This window comes from Paroedura picta, chromosome 5 (genome assembly GCF_049243985.1).
Source record: "Paroedura picta isolate Pp20150507F chromosome 5, Ppicta_v3.0, whole genome shotgun sequence".
NCBI classification, from domain to species: Eukaryota; Metazoa; Chordata; class Lepidosauria; order Squamata; family Gekkonidae; genus Paroedura; species Paroedura picta.
Window position 1 is genome coordinate 130,981,884 of NC_135373.1, and position 15,471 is coordinate 130,997,354.

At 47.4% G+C, this 15,471-nt stretch overlaps 1 long non-coding RNA gene across 1 annotated transcript; it reads right to left on the reverse strand.

Annotated features, from left to right (window-relative positions):
• Positions 1-297: 297 nt before the first annotated feature.
• On the reverse strand, positions 298-13,280 carry LOC143839176 (uncharacterized). The gene is made up of 4 exons (XR_013231642.1): positions 13,145-13,280; positions 8,574-8,707; positions 5,662-5,889; positions 298-435 (listed from the first exon to the last, which is right to left on the reverse strand). It is a non-coding gene; the product is annotated as an uncharacterized LOC143839176 (long non-coding RNA).
• Positions 13,281-15,471: the final 2,191 nt, after the last annotated feature.

The following is a 15,471-nucleotide window of genomic DNA, read 5'->3' on the forward strand; positions in this document are numbered from 1 at the left end:
TGTGGGGTGGGTGAGGCTGAGAGAGCCCTGATATCACTGCCCGGTCAGAACAGTTTTATCGGTGCCGTGGCGAGCCCAAGGTCACCCAGCTGGTTGCATGTGGGGGAGTGCAGAATCGAACCCGGCATGCCAGATTAGAAGTCCGCACTCCTAACCACTACACCAAACTGGCTCTGGAACGCCAGCCACTCTGCCCAGACTGAGTGACAATATGAAGTCCCGTTTCACCGACTGACCCCGTAGACTTTCAAATGCCCAAGGTTCTTTGTGAAATATTTATTTCAGTTAAAAGGTCACTTTTAGAAATCATTTTTTACTTCCGTACGGCTTGCTGAGGCTCGGACGGGCATTCGGCTTATCCTATAGCTATCGTTTCCTCTGCAACCTCCGTTCGAAAATCCACTTATGTCTTCCCTTTTTCGTTTTCTTTCTTTTCTTAAAAAAAAGAAAAAAGAAGTGAGCACAATTAAGATTATGTCAGCCCCGAAGATAATAAAAGAGTCTTAGGTCTGCCTTTTGCTTTTCACCTGTCTTTCAAAGATGATCAGGTCAGGGGAGTTAATGGCTAATATTTGACTTTGAGGTAATTCTGAGGGGAAGAAATGGAGCAAAATACGACCGCGTTCCCTTCATATCACTTTGAGCAGCATTTCAAAGTGCCGTGCGGGTCAGACGCAACTGGAAGATAGATGGCTTAAGAGGCAAAAAGCGGGCTATTTGGTATTAACCTGTGGCTCAACCAATTTGACAATTAGGTCTATTCTAAACTGAGATGTCTGGTCAAGCGGCAGATTCCCGAGGAAGGAAGAAGCCTGTGTATTGTTGTGCATAAACGTCAGAAGCGACTTCTTATTTAAATTAAGAATGCGATGTTGTCAAATATTCAAAAGCCAAGAAGAAGAAGAAGAAGGAGGAGGAGGAGGAGGAGGAGGAGGAGGAGGAGGAGGAGGAGGAGAAGGAGAAGGAGAAGGAGAAGGAGAAGAAGAGTTGGTTCCTATATGCCGCTTTTCTCTCCCTGAAGGAGTCTCACAGTGGCTTACATTCGCCTTCCCTTTCCTCTCCCCACAACAAACAACCTGTGAGGTGGGTAAGGCTGAGAGAGCCCCGATATCACTGAAGAAGAAGAAGACTTGGTTCTTATGTGCTGCTTTTCTCTACCCGAATTAGTCTCAAAGCGGCTTACATTCACCTTCCCTTTCCTCTCCCCACAACAAACACCCTGTGAGGGAGGTGAGGCTGAGAGAGCCCTGAGATTACTGAAGAAGAAGAAGAGTTGGTTCTTATATGCTACTTTTCTCTACCCGAAGGAGTCTCAAAGCAGCTTACATTTACCTTCCCTTTCCTCTCCCTACAACAGACTGTCTCATCATAAACATTGGTCTGTCTAAACCACAGTTTGTTGCATGAGAGGTTTGTTAGTCTACCAGATATACATAACAGACCATCATATATTTGTAAAGGCCAAGAAGGTGGATTTGAGTGGGTAGCTGTGTGGGTTGGAAGCAGCAGAACAATGCTTTGAGTACAAAGGCCAACTAAGTTTTATTCACAGTGTAAGATTTTGGGTGCCCATTGTAGTCTGACCAAGTATCCAGCTCCGGATTAGAAAATATCGGGAGAATTTGGAGTGGAGCCAGGAGTGGGTGGGATTTGCATAGCGTAGGGGGTTGGACTAGATGATCCAGGAGGTCCCTTCCAACTCTGTTATTCTATGATTTGGGGCAGGAAGGAGCCTCAGTGGAGTATAATGCTATGAAGTCCACTCTCTACCTGGTCACGTTCATCAGGGGAACTAAGCTCCACTGGATGGGGATCAGTTGTAATTAGGTTCGCCAGCTCTGGGTTGGGAAATACCTGGAGACTCTGGGGATGGGGCCAGGAATGGGCAAGATTGGGCGTGGGGAGGGACCTCAGTGCAGTATAGTGCTATGGAGTCCACCCTTACAAGGAGCCATTTTCTCCAGGGGAATTGATCTCTTTAGTTTGGAGGTGAGGTATAATTTTAGAAGATCCTCAAGTCCCACCTGGAGGGTGGTATTACTATTTGAGGAGGTCTAGAGAGCATTGCCTTCAGAGGAGTATAAAGCAGGAGGCAATTTCAGCAGAAGGCCTCAGCCTCTGTGCCCCACAGCTGGACCTCCAGAGGAACTGGTTGGCCACTGGGTGAGACAGGAGGCTGAACTAGATGGACCATTGGTTTGATCCAGCAGGGCTCTTCTTATGTTCTAATTAAGGCCTTGGCCTCTATGCCCTGTTGTTGGCCCTCCAGAGGAACTGGAGGGCCACTATGGGAGATACAATGCTGGACTAGATGGACCACTGGTCTGATCCAATAGAACTCTTTATGTTTTCTTCCGTCAAATTCCCTCTCCCTCTTCTCTCTTCTCTTCTGCTGTCTTTCCCATTGGTCTGATCCGGCAGGGCTCTTCTTACTTTTGTGTTAAAGACAGAAAATTGATTCCACCCCCACCCCCACCCAAAAAAAATGGAAAAGAGATCAGTTTTCCTCATTAATTTATTCTGGGAGAGAAGCGCACCCTGGTTTGACCAGGGATATACTTCCATGGAATATACTTTCCCTTGCTGTGTTATTGGCAACGTAGATCTCTTGAAACAACAGGCCGAGATTCCACTTGTTAGTTAAAATGCATAACACAGTGAAGAAGAAGAAGACGGGGGAAAGCCCAGAGTGTGAACGGTATTTGTACGCAGCGATTGCACGGATTGTATTTTCCAAATCGTAAAACACAGCAGGGGAGAGTGGTTATCTTTAAGTGGGGGGAGGGGGGAAATCAATCCTTCGGGATCTTATAAATCATAGCCAGATGCCTTTAATCCCCCAGAGGTGTGATTATCTCATGACAGCCACTTTCATTGGCGCTGTCTTATTGCAACCACTAAAAAAAAAAGGAGGGGAGGGGAGAGAATCTTTATTGTGAAACAGGGAACTGTGAATTTCCTACCAGAAAAGCGGGAAACACATTCAAAATACTCTGCAGTTACGTTAATTTTTTTTTTTTCATGTTCAGCAAGTATTCTGTCCCTTATTGTATTTTTTAAATTTAACCTTGGAACAAATGGGTTGCATAAGTGCAGGACATTTTAACTATTGCCCATGTGGAATATTAAGCGGTTGTTTGGTGTACTGCTTAGGAGTGTGGACTTCTAATCTGGCGAGCTGGGTTCGATTCTGCGCTCCCCCACATGCAGCCAGCTGGGTGACCTTGGGCTTGCCAGGGGGCTGATAAAACTGTTCTGACCAAGCAGGAATATCATGGCTCTCTCAGGCTCACCCACCTCACAGGGTGTCTGTTGTGGGGAGAGGGAAGGGAAGGCAATTGTAAGCCGCTTTGAGCCTCCTTCGGGTAGGGAAAAGCGGCATATAAGAACCAACTCTTCTTCTTCAGTAATATCAGGACTCTCTCAGGCTCACCTCCCTCACAGGGTGTCTGTTGTGGGGAGAGGAAAGGGAAGGCGACTGTAAGCCGCTTTGAGACTCCTTCGGGTAGAGAAAAGTGGCATATAAGAACCAACTCTTCTTCTTCTTCTTCTTCTTCTTCTTCTTCTTGTCCATACGGAATTTTAAGCAACCAAATGACTCAAGTTTTCCTCAGCACTTAAGAGATAAAGTCTGACGTGATATTTTAAGGGTAGCAGAGATGGCTGGAAAGTGCCCTTCCTGACCAAAAAAAGTATAGGTACTGTTTTGTTTATCCTGGGATGAACTGGGGGTGGGGGTGGGGGGTGGGATGTACAGCGACAGAGATTCCACAAATCTGTGACATGTTACAGAAAACCGTATGGTGGTAATCGCCTGCTGGCCATTACCAATGCTGCCACCAACATAAATCTTCAACCAGTCACAAGACTATTATGCAACTGCGCTTGGGGATTTAAAGGTATGCCTCATGGATCTGAGTTGATGTTGTTGTTGTTGGGTGTGAAGCTGTGTCTGACCCATCGCGACCGCATGGACAATGATCCTCCAGGCCTTCCTGTCCTCCACCATTCCCCCGGAGTCCATTTAAGTTTGCACCTGCTGCTTCAGTGACTCCATCCAGCCATCTCATTCTCTGTCTTTTCCCTACCCGAAGGAGGCTCAAAGCGGCTTACAGTCACCTTCCCTTTCCTCTCCCCACAACAGACACCCTGTGAGGTGGGTGAGGCTGAGAGAGCCCTGATATTCCTGCTCGGTCAGAACAGCTTTATCAGTGCTGTGGCCAGCCCAAGGTCACCCAGCTGGTTGCATGTGGGGGAGCGCAGAATCGAACCCGGCATGCCAGATTAGAAGTCCGCACTCCGAACCACTATATCAAACTTGGTGACAGTCAGGGGGTTGTTACGCAGAGGGAGGCAATGGCAAAACACCTCCGCTCCTCTCTTGCCTTGAACACCCATGTGTCAGTGGCCAGAGGGGGTTTGCCATTGCCTTCCTCGAGGGAGCAGCCCCGGTCTTCCTCGATGGTCTTTCACCCAAGGACTAACCATGGCCGGCCGTGCTTGGGTGAGTTTAGGCTTGGCAGAATGCTCATCAGTGCGCACAGCTATATGCACACCAATTCCGTTTTAAATACAAGGCGAAGCAGAGAAAATGTCATTCCCACACCTGATTTGTATGTATCTGAATCTACAAAAAAACCCCTCTCCCTTTAACCCAAGATGAGAACTTTTTTAAGTCGGGAAATTCAGCCGAGTCCGGGCACTGAACATTGCTCAAGGCGAAACGGATTTATTTTTATCAAACATATTGTACTTTGAATTTTAACGGCAGACCTCCCTGCGTAAGCCTATGAAAGTTTTAAACGCTACCTCTCCGGCATTTATAAAAAACCAAAAAAAAACACTGGTTCAGCAGTTCCTCGTGCGGCTTCCTGTTTTAAAACCTCTGACTGTATTTTCAGATCTGTTCACATCCCCCCCCCCACACACACCCTATTTAGGATCACTTTCTTTTTGTCAGTACAGGGCCGTAGCAGTTCGCCGTGTTAGCGAGCTGGGAATGTCTAGGTCTGGGGGCAGAAGGGGACTGAGAAAAAGAAGGAGATGTACCGAAGGTTACATGAATGCTATTTCTTTGGCACAGCCCTGGCAATTCCCTAACAAGGTGAAAGAGGCCAGCTTAAGAACTGTATTATCAAGAGACCCCTTTGAACTGCTCTGTCCTGAAGTCTCACCTCCAGAAAGGTAGGCAGAAGCAAGGAGCTGCAGAAAAGAGAGGGAGAGGCGCCCAAGTTTCATCCGCTTCTCGGCCCACACACTACCTCTCTGACTTCTGAAACATTTTTTTCCCCCCCAATTATTTTCGTAAAGTATTGATTGCAATTTAATTTCGCACTCCCAACCTGAGGAGCGCTTCCCGGCAAAGTGTCTCGGAGGAGATTGTAATCAGGATCTAGCCTGAAGGTGAAGCGCAAATACAGAGAGGTTTTTTAAAAATATATATATCTTTTTAAAAAAGGAAAAAAAAAGAAAAAGCAGGCCTCTTCCCTCTCCATCAGCCCCGCGATTGGAGCAGAGGGCATTCTCAAGCAGATTAATTTTTGATGATGGGATCGATGGAAGATGCTCCCCCCCACACCCCCTCCTTCCCTCCCGACATTGAGCCATCTAATTTGCTGTTTATCTTTGGCTTATTGAGTTTTGAGCATTGTTAAATCATACCTTTCAGCTGTTTAATTTTGGAGGTGAAATTTTTTGCGCTTCTCTCTTGTGCCTTGGCATAACTCTTCCCCTCCCTTGAAATGAGCAGGATGACGGCCTCCTCGCTTCCCCCCCCCCCTTTCTGACACCAGGTTACAGCTTCTGAGTCTGTTAAGCGCACGGAGGGAGTGTAACAGCACTTTCCTCGCCTCTTTTTTCCCCTGCTCGTGGCCATAGATCAGATCATCTCTAGGGAAATCATTACTTGCCATTATTATTATCCTGAGCACCTTCATCTATCCTCCCTTGTTTCCTGACTCCATCGCTTGATGAACTGCCGAGATGTGAGGACACCTTTAACTCAGGGCCTTGCCATTAACCCTTTCAGGGCCCGCCACCTCTCCTTCCTTCCTTCCTTCCCTCCCTCCCTCCCTCCTCCCTTTGGAGAAGTCCCGGCCTACGTGCCCAGCTTCCAGAGCTGTTCTTGCTGGAACATAGGCAGATACGGACAACAGCAACGCTATATTGTGAGCCGCAAATGACACTTGCCCTCCTCCCCAGCCTTGAAGACAGCCCTCCACCCCAAACTGGAAGACTTTGCACCCTGAAAGGCCATTGGTTTGGGTCATGGCCAATTCGTTGTGGGTTTTCCGGGCAGTGCGGTTGTGTTCTGGTAGTTTTCTTCCCTGATGTTTCACCAGGAACTGTGGCTGGCTGGAACTGTGGTAGGACATGGAGAGATGGGGGTGTCTCCAGGCCAAAGTGTGGAGCGTGTGACCCTGAGAGGCTCTCATTTTGGCCTGGCACAGCCCTGCGGGGAGAGGGAGCCACGGCCCAGTGCCAGGGCCTTCACGGCGCAATGCCGGGCCACAGCCCGGTGGTTGAGGACCACCGATCTGGAGAACTGGTTTTGATTCCTCACTCCTCTTCCACATGCAGGCAGCTGAGTGGCCTTGGGCTCTTCACAGTCCTGATAGTGTCGTTTCTTGAATCCTGAAGAATGTTTCAGGGGTTTCTCAATGTTCAAAAAGTTCATAAAGGCTGAGTTAGGGGATAGGCGGGAAGCTGTGACAAATCAGAGCCATAGGCCTGGTGAAGCAAGCTGGTAACTTTCCCCCATATGGTAGAATCATAGAATCATAGAGTTGGAAGGGGCCATGCAGGCCATCTAGTCCAACCCCCTGCTCAACGCAGGATCAGCCCTAAGCATCCTAAAGCATCCAAGAAAAGTGTGTATCCAGCCTTTGCTTGAAGACTGCCAGTGAGGGGGAGCTCACCACCTCCTTAGGCAGCCTATTCCACTGCTGAACTACTCTGACTGTGAAAAATTTTTTCCTGATGGTGTTATATGTCCCTCTCCACCCTGGCTTTTTAAAAAAAGATAGGTGGGCTGGCATTCCCTCCTTTTTAGATCTAGAAAACAGTGCAAGGCACAGAGTTAATGCCACCCTCTCTAAGGATGCAAGTCCAACCCACGTCTGGCCTATTTGCAATTACTGTCTGCTAATGGGGGAATCTGATCACAGATCCTCAATACAGGCATGTCATTTAGAGCGTTGGCAGAGATGTAAACTAGGGTTGTCAACCTCCAGGTGTGGCCTGGAGTTCTCCTGGAATTACACCCGAGCTCCAGTTTACCAAGGCCAGTTTCCCTGGAGAAAAAATGGCAGCTTCTGAGGACAGACAGGGAGATCCCAGGTGAAATCCCTCTGCAAACTCCTTCTTCCAGCACCCCCGTCCCAAATACCCAGGTGTTTCCCTGGCCAGGGTTGGTAAACGTGCCACCAAAAAACAAAAGCAAAGTATCGCCCAGTAACTTTTTCTTTTGGGCAGACTTTCTCTTTCCATTTTAAAAAAGACTGAAGTGGCGAGAGAGGACCGGACAGCTCTTCCGGCCGGCTGTGTGTTTGAGGAGTGAATTATTCGCCGGGTCGTTTTTAATATTTATTAAAGCGCCTCCCTCTACCCTCTCCTCCTCCCTAGAAAGGCTGGCCTTTCTAGTGTGACTTCTTCTTCTTCTTTTTTTTATTTTTTTATTCCTCGCTAGCACTTAATGGTATCAGCAAATCACATCATTAAATATGAATTGCTGGTGGCTATTCCTTCAAAGTAATTTTGCATTGCTGTTTGATTCTGTTCTTTTAACACGATCTTCATGCGCTGGCTTTCCCCCTGGAGTAAAATAAAGGGAATAGGAGCAGAATTCCAGATGCCACTCCGCTGCATCCTGAGGCTGGGGTCCGTGAACCACATTTCTCATTCACTAGCCTGGGGGGAGGGCTGTCTTGCAAGGTGTCTGTGTGTCTTATTTCCTACGTCCCCACCTGCCAGCTACGATTGTTAATGGAGGCCGTGTGGGACATTCGTCGCGCCTCCCCCCAGTGAGAAGGATAAGCAGGAGACAGGGCCTTCTTTGTCATGGCCCCTTGACTATGAAATTCCCTTCTCTGCCCATCAGTTCACACGGCCCCAACTCTTTAAAACAGGGGTGGTCAAACTGCGGCCCTCCAGATGTCCATGGACTACAATTCCCAGAAGCCCCTGCCAGCGAATGCTGGCAGGGGCTTCTGGGAATTGTAGTCCATGGACATCTGGAGGGCTGCAGTTTGACTACCCCTGCTTGAAAAGGTATAGAACATATTTGTCTGGGGAGGAAGCTGTGTGTACTCCACTTTTTACTACTTGAAGGAGTCTCAAAGTGGTTTACAGTTGCCTTTCTCTCCCCACAGCAGACTGTAGGGAGGGCGGGAAAGCCAAGAGAGCTCTGAGAGACTTGCTCTGTGAGAACAGCCCTAAGAGAACTGTGACCGGCCCAAAAGTCCCACAGCTGGCTACATGTGGAGGAGCGGGGAATCCAACCCGGCTCTCCAGATCAGAGGCCGCCGCTCTTGAACCACTCCCCCCACGCCGGCTCTCAAATCAAACATTACCACCTCGAACTTCTGGTTCTCCATCCCTGGGCCTCTTCCTCATTTCTGGACTGCATTCCTGCTGTTTTTCCTTAAATAGCGTTGTTTGCCTGTCTGTTTCAAACAGTATAGATTTCCTGAATTCCCCGAGCCTCGTCCTGGAATACAAATTGGCTGATATTAGATGAAAGAGGGATTGTTCTACTTCGCCTCATCAGGGCCGTTCAGCTTGCCGGGTTCTGGCACCCGTCCACCGAACGCAAGGGCCTTGCTAATTTGGTTTGATTTCGGTGGGTTTTTTTTGGTTTTTTTTTTTTTTAAGAAAACCTTCGTCAAAGTTTGCCGATGACATTCGAGAGAGGCCCTCCATCAAAAGTGTGTTTGGACTCTGCACGCCCTGCTTTTCAGAAAACAGAATTCTTTTTAATTAAAACCATTTTTTTTTGGAGTTAAAAAAAACCAAAAACCCAGTATGTGTAATTGCTCACACCTGCTGTGTGTTACCAACAGATGTTTCTTACTTACCTAAGGGAACTGTTATAATTACACTATAAGCTTAGCGGAATGGCATTTAACCAAGCTAGTGGAAGAACTTGAGGTGGTGACTTTGTGTTCTTTTATTAGGGTTTTCTCTCGGGGGTTGAGGGGGGGAAATACGTGAGGTAACGAGGAGTTTTCGGGGAGGGGGGAAATCTGTTCTTATCGACCATATTTCACAATCTGGTGGCACAAGAATCTCTCGCGGTTGGGAACATGCTGGCTCACTGCAGTAAACAATGGTTTGTGAATCTGCGTTCATTTTAAAAAGCAAGCTGGGTTGGATTTTTTATACCCTGCTTTTCACTACCTGAAGGGATCCTGTAGCGGCTCACAAATACTTTCCCCTTCTTCTCCCCACCACAGACACCCGGTGAGGTGGGTGGGGCTGAGAGAGCTCTAAGATGACTGCTCTGTGAGAACAGCTCTAACAGGACTGTGACTAGCCCCAGGTCGCCCAGCTGGCTGCTTGTGGAGGAGTAGGGAATCTAACCCAGTTCTTCAGAGTCTGCCGCTCTTTAACCACTACACCACACTGGCTCTCAAAGAAGAAGCAGCCTCCGTCCTTCTTCATGCTTGGATCAAGCTTTAAATGAAGGGTGTCAGCTACTAACTGCTGTCAACCAGGCTGGTGGGAAAACAGGCAGAAAGCAGAATCCCTTCCATCACACCTAGAAGCTGCTTCCACAAACAGCTCCCCTTTTTTTCCAGAGGAAGGAGGAGGAGAATGCCGTCTTGGGCTATATCAACAGAGACATCACATCAAAATCACAAGATGACAAAGTCCCGCTGCGTACCACATTGGTCAAGCCCCCACCTGGAGTCCTGGGTGCAATTCAGGAGGCCTCACTTCAAAAAGGATGTGGACAAAATGGAGAGGATGCAGAGGAGGGTGATGAGGATGATCTGGGACATGGGGGCCAAGGCCTGTGAGGAAAGGCTGAAGGACTTGGGAATGTTCAGTCTGCAGAAGAGGAAGTCCAGAGGGGACATGATGGTTCTCTAAGACGTCTAGATCAGGGGTAGTCAAACTGCGGCCCTCCAGATGTCCGTGGGCTACAATTCCCATGAGCCCTTGCCAGCAAATGCTTATGGGAATTGTAGTCCATGGGGTGTTTCCTATCCAAAGGTGTCAGGTGCTGGAGCAGACAATGATTTTTACCGGAGACCCTATGGAGAGCGAATGGGTATCAGAAGAGGCAGCCTTAAGAGAATTGGACCAATGGGCTGGCTCAGGTTATGGGACATTCATGTGTTTGTAATGGAGAGGCCAGGTAAGATGGGCCAGGAATCTCTCTAGCTTCCGGGCACCCAAAGAAAGGAGAGCATGGATGAAAGAGGAGGATCCGGGAATCTGTGTTGCCCAGTTGTTTCTGTTCTGAGGCCACAATTCTTCCTTCATGTTGATCTGCCCCTCCTCCCAAAATGGCCAATGATGGGCCTGCAGGGGCTGGGAAGGGGAGGGGCCCCAGGTGTGAATGTCCACAGCTCTGCTTCCCAACCATATTCTGCACAATCGTGCCACTTCTGTGGTTTCTCAAAGCCTGAAGAAGGTTTCAAGGGTTTCTCAATAGTAAAAAAAAGTTGAGAAAGGCTGGAATAAATGAATAAAATGAACCCAGTCTCTGACTTAGCAAGAAATGAGATTCAGCTGGTTTACTGGGCACTATTCGAACACAACTGCCTGGACGGGCCTTTAGCTTCCATCCCCTTCTCTGTGAAACAAGAATAACCAAGACAGTGAGGCCATCATTGGAGAGAAGAGCATAGAGGTGGCCAAGCTCTTTGCAAATGCAGTCAGGAGTGAGGTGCAGTGGTTAAAGAGCCAACGTGATGTACTGATTAAAGAACGGCAGCCTCTAACCTGGAGAACCGGGCTTGATTCCCCACTTCTTCTACATGCAGCCAGCTGGGAGACCTTGGGCCAGTCACAGTTCTCTGAGAGCAGTTCTCTTCGAGCTCTCTCAGCTCCCACCTCCCTCACAGGGTGTGTGTTGTGCAGAGAGGAAGGGTAAGGCATTGATCCACCACTTTGGGACTCTCTCTGGTAGTGAAAAGCGGGGTACAATAAACCAGCTCCCCCTCTTCTCTCTCCTTTAGTGGCACGATTGATCGCTTTGAGCTCCGCCTTGCAGCCTCCTGCTTTACCTTCCGCGCACACAATTATCTGCAGGCCTGTGTCAAATATGACACTGGGCCCTGGGGAAAAACAACAGGCCAATTGCAAACAATGACTAGGGAGCCGTAGGTCCATTTATTGCTGCCGTTGCCACTGAACGGTGTTGTAAGCAAAACGATCTGAGGGTGACTCATTAATTAATTGTTCCCTTCTTTTCTTTTTTTTTATGATGTGCCATTGAGTTAATGAGTAATTTGTGCTGGATAACTCTCTGAACACATTGATCACATTATATATATACTAGGGGCAAAGCCCACTGCATTCAGGAATACAACGGGGGCTAGATTGGGGGGTCTGTGTGTGTGGAAGAACTCTGTGAATGGCCTTTCCCCCAGGACCGGGAAAGGCTGCAGGCTGGAGGTCCCCAGGAAGAGAACTCACCGGCAGGGGCAGCTCTCATGCAGCAGGGATCTGCAGCCTCCGAGCCCCAGAGAGAAGTGGAAGGAGGAGGGGGTGGTCAGGGTTGGGGGAAGGAAGGCAATTGGCTGGCTGTTGGACAGACAGGTTTTTGTATTTTTTAAATGAGTAATTATAAGCAAAACGTGCATTACGAAATTGAGTATTACATTTTTCTCTCAACAACTGTTGTTATTACTCAACAGCCATGCTTCAAATTCTGATATAGACCTGTCTTAAAACGTTTTGCCTTCCTCATAGAGCTAAATTTAAAATATTTAACAGCCAATTTTGAACGGTGTCAAATTTTACGTATCTAATCTTACTTACGAGCCAGGGTAGTGTAGTGGTTAAGAGTGGCGGCTTCTAATCTGGCAAGCCAGGTTTGATTCCCAGCTCCTTCACATGCAGTCAACTGGGTGACCTAGGGCTCCTCACAGTCTTGATAGTGCTGTTCTCACACAGCAGTCCTGTCAGAGCTCTCTCAGCCCCACCTACCTCACAGGGTGTCTGTTGTGGGGAGAGGAAGGGAAGGTGATTATAAGCCGCTTTGAGACTCCTTTGGGTGGTGAAAAAGCAGGATATAAAGAACAACTCTTCTTCTTCTTAACTTTTAAGCATATCAGTCTGGATTAAACATAAAAACATAATAAAGTAAGAGAGAAAAAGTCCCCCACCCATCTAGAGAATTATCAACCTTATTATTATTATCTGTCACAAGGAATTTATTGTTTGCTCTTTGTCCTTAATTGTAAATAATCTATTAAATTTTTATATAGTATCATAATATAGTAAAATAATAAAGTCATACTATTATTACTGCAATATTCTGTCACCTTTCTCAAGAAAGAAGGAAAAAATAAGAAAGAAGTAGCTATTCCCCGTCTTTTTTTTAAAACCCTATCTAAAATAATTCTGATATAAATATAAGCTTGAATAGGTTGTATCCTTCATCTGTGGAATTAGATCTGTGAAGATGCATTTCAAAAAAGAAGCTGATAATCATTTCCCTCTCCTTTCATTATCCAACGACATTTAGAAGACTCAATTGCACTTCCTTTGGTTAAAGGACACGTCTGCTGGGGAGCTGAAACGCAAAACTTTCTTTAAACCACTTAAACGTTTAGGATTTCGGAGCACTTTCAAAAACGATCCTTTCATCAACAATTGCGCCAGGGCATAATTCCGTTAGAAAACAGCAGCAGGGCTGAGGCACACATCGAATTATGCTCCACAGTCCCCGCCGTTCTTCCATCTTTGACCGATGACAGCAGACTGAATTTTATTCATTGGCTGTGAAGTTCTGGGGGGAAAAGGAGGAGAATTTCCCTTCGAAAATAATAAACACTCTCGCGAACCACAGTAAGGAATGCATGGGGGGGGAAAAAATTCCGAACACTTGTGCCTTGATCGGGTTGTGCTAGCAAAGCAGCAACAGAATGCTGAGGAATTTGCGGAGACCATGTTCGGCGGGCGAACATACCGTTTCTGACACTTGCGATCACTCACGGACCTTTGCTGTTGGACTAGGATGCCGTGTCAAGCTGCTTGAGGAGCTATGGTGATAGAGTTTTATTTCGCTTTGCCCCCCCCCCTCCTACCTTATGGCTGCTTTTCCATCTACACAGCAGGTGAAATCAATTTTCTCTCAGGGTCAAGAATGGTTGGGTCAGGTAATTAAATGATGCCGGGAATGGTGGTGAAAACCTACTCCTCCCCCAGGGCTGGGCATGTGTGAACTGCTAGAGATCTACACAGATCAGCCCTTCCGGACGTTGATCGGACCGACGCCAGTGAAAAGCAAATTGGCAAGCCTTAAAAATGAAAATAAAAAAGTATTGATTGAGCATTTCTGTTGGGACAGTCCCACAACAGACCCCCTGTGAGGTGGGTGAGGCTGAGAGAGCCCTGATATTACTGAAGAAGAAGAAGAAGAGTTGGTTCTTATATGCCGCTTTTCTCTACCAGTAGGAGTCTCCAAGCGGCTTATATTCGCCTTCCCTTTCCTCTCCCCACAACAGACACCCTGTGAGGTGGGTGAGGCTGAGAGAGCCCTGATATTACTGAAGAAGAAGAGTTGGTTCTTATATGCCGCTTTTCTCTACCCGAAGGAGTCTCAAAGGGGCTTACAGTCGCCTTCCCTTTCCTCTCCCCACAACAGACACCCTGTGAGGTGGGTGAGGCTGAGAGAGCCCTGATATTACTGAAGAAGAGTTGGTTCTTATATGCCGCTTTTCTCTACCCGAAGGAGTCTCAAAGGGGCTTACAGTCGCCTTCCCTTTCCTCTCCCCACAACAGACACCCTGTGAGGTGGGTGAGGCTGAGAGAGCCCTGATATTCCTGCTCAGCCAGAGCAGTTTTCTCAGTGCTGTGGCAAGCCCAAGGTCACCCAGCTGGCTGCATGTGGGGGAGCACAGATTGAAACCCGGCTCGCCAGTTTAAAGGTCTGCACTCCTAACCACTACACCTAGTTGGCTTGGTGCAGTTTGTATGCATAACAAGTAACCAGTCCACACGCTTCATCTGCATGTGAGCAGCACAAAACCACTCACTGAGGAATCAGCTCCTGGCTCACAATGGATGAGAGGAATGCAAGTCAAACTTGTAGGTGCTGTAGCATTTCTCATGGCAGTGGTAGCACCATTCAGCAGGATTACAGCCTGCCCTTCTGGCCTCGACAGAGAGTGCTAGATTTGACATTTAAAGCCCTTTACAGGTGTGGTGCCCTGACCTGGCTGGCCCAGGCTCCCCTGGTCTTTGAAGCCAAACAGGGTCAGCTGTAGTTAGTAGCTGGATGGATGACCACCAAGAAATTCAAAGGTTGATATGCAGAGGAACGCAATGGCAACGCAAATCTGTAAGTTTCTTTCCTTAAATCCCTCTGGGTTGGGGGAAATCCTGCACTTAAAGGAAAAGTCAGCTGCAACTTGTCAGATTTCCCCTTCCCTCCAATTTCTTGCTGAGCAGCCTCTTTTATCCCTTTTCCTCTTATTTTTTGTCTAGGGTTGTCCGACCCAGTCTCTTATATATATCTTTTTGTTATTGGCCAGTCCAGAGAAGTGAGGAAAGAGACAAAAGCACCTTCTTATATTCTGCTGGTGAAATGGCATGGGAGAGAACCTTTTCAAAGTTCCAAATAAGCAAAACTTGAAGGAGAAAAGGTCAGGTGGAATCCAGTGTAAGATGTATGTGGTGAGCAGATACTAAAACTGAGGTGACTTTGTATTCACACAAATGCCAGATAATTTGTTATCAACAAGTAAGTGTTTCTGCTATTCAGCAAGGCCTTTAAAATTTTGAGGAGAGACACATTCTTTTCCATTTCTGCTTAAACACTCAACTATGGGTTTCTGAATTTCACCAACCTGTAAATTTTAGAAGGAAGGAGCATACAACAAAATCCCCCAAATCCTTCTTTATACAGACTTCTCTTCTTAACTGGGCAGGGATCACTTCTCTTTGCTAGAAGCTATGCCCCCTTTAAAATATGAACAAGGATCTTCCTTGATCCACTTACTCCCACAGACTCCTTCCCAGCCCACAGTCAGTGCTTAACTGTGTCTTCTTCAATTGTCAGTTTCAAACAGTTATTCCTTAACTGAATCTTTCAGCAGAATTCCGTTCAAACAGCCCATCACTTAGGCATCGACCCCAATGTCACCGCATTGAATTTATTATTATTTTATTTGTAAGCCCCCTTGAGTGAGCATTATGAGAGTGAGAGCCAGTTTGGTGTAGTGGTTAGGAGTGCAGACTTCTAATCTGACATGCCAGGTTTGATTCTGCGCTCCCCCACATGCAGCCAGCTGG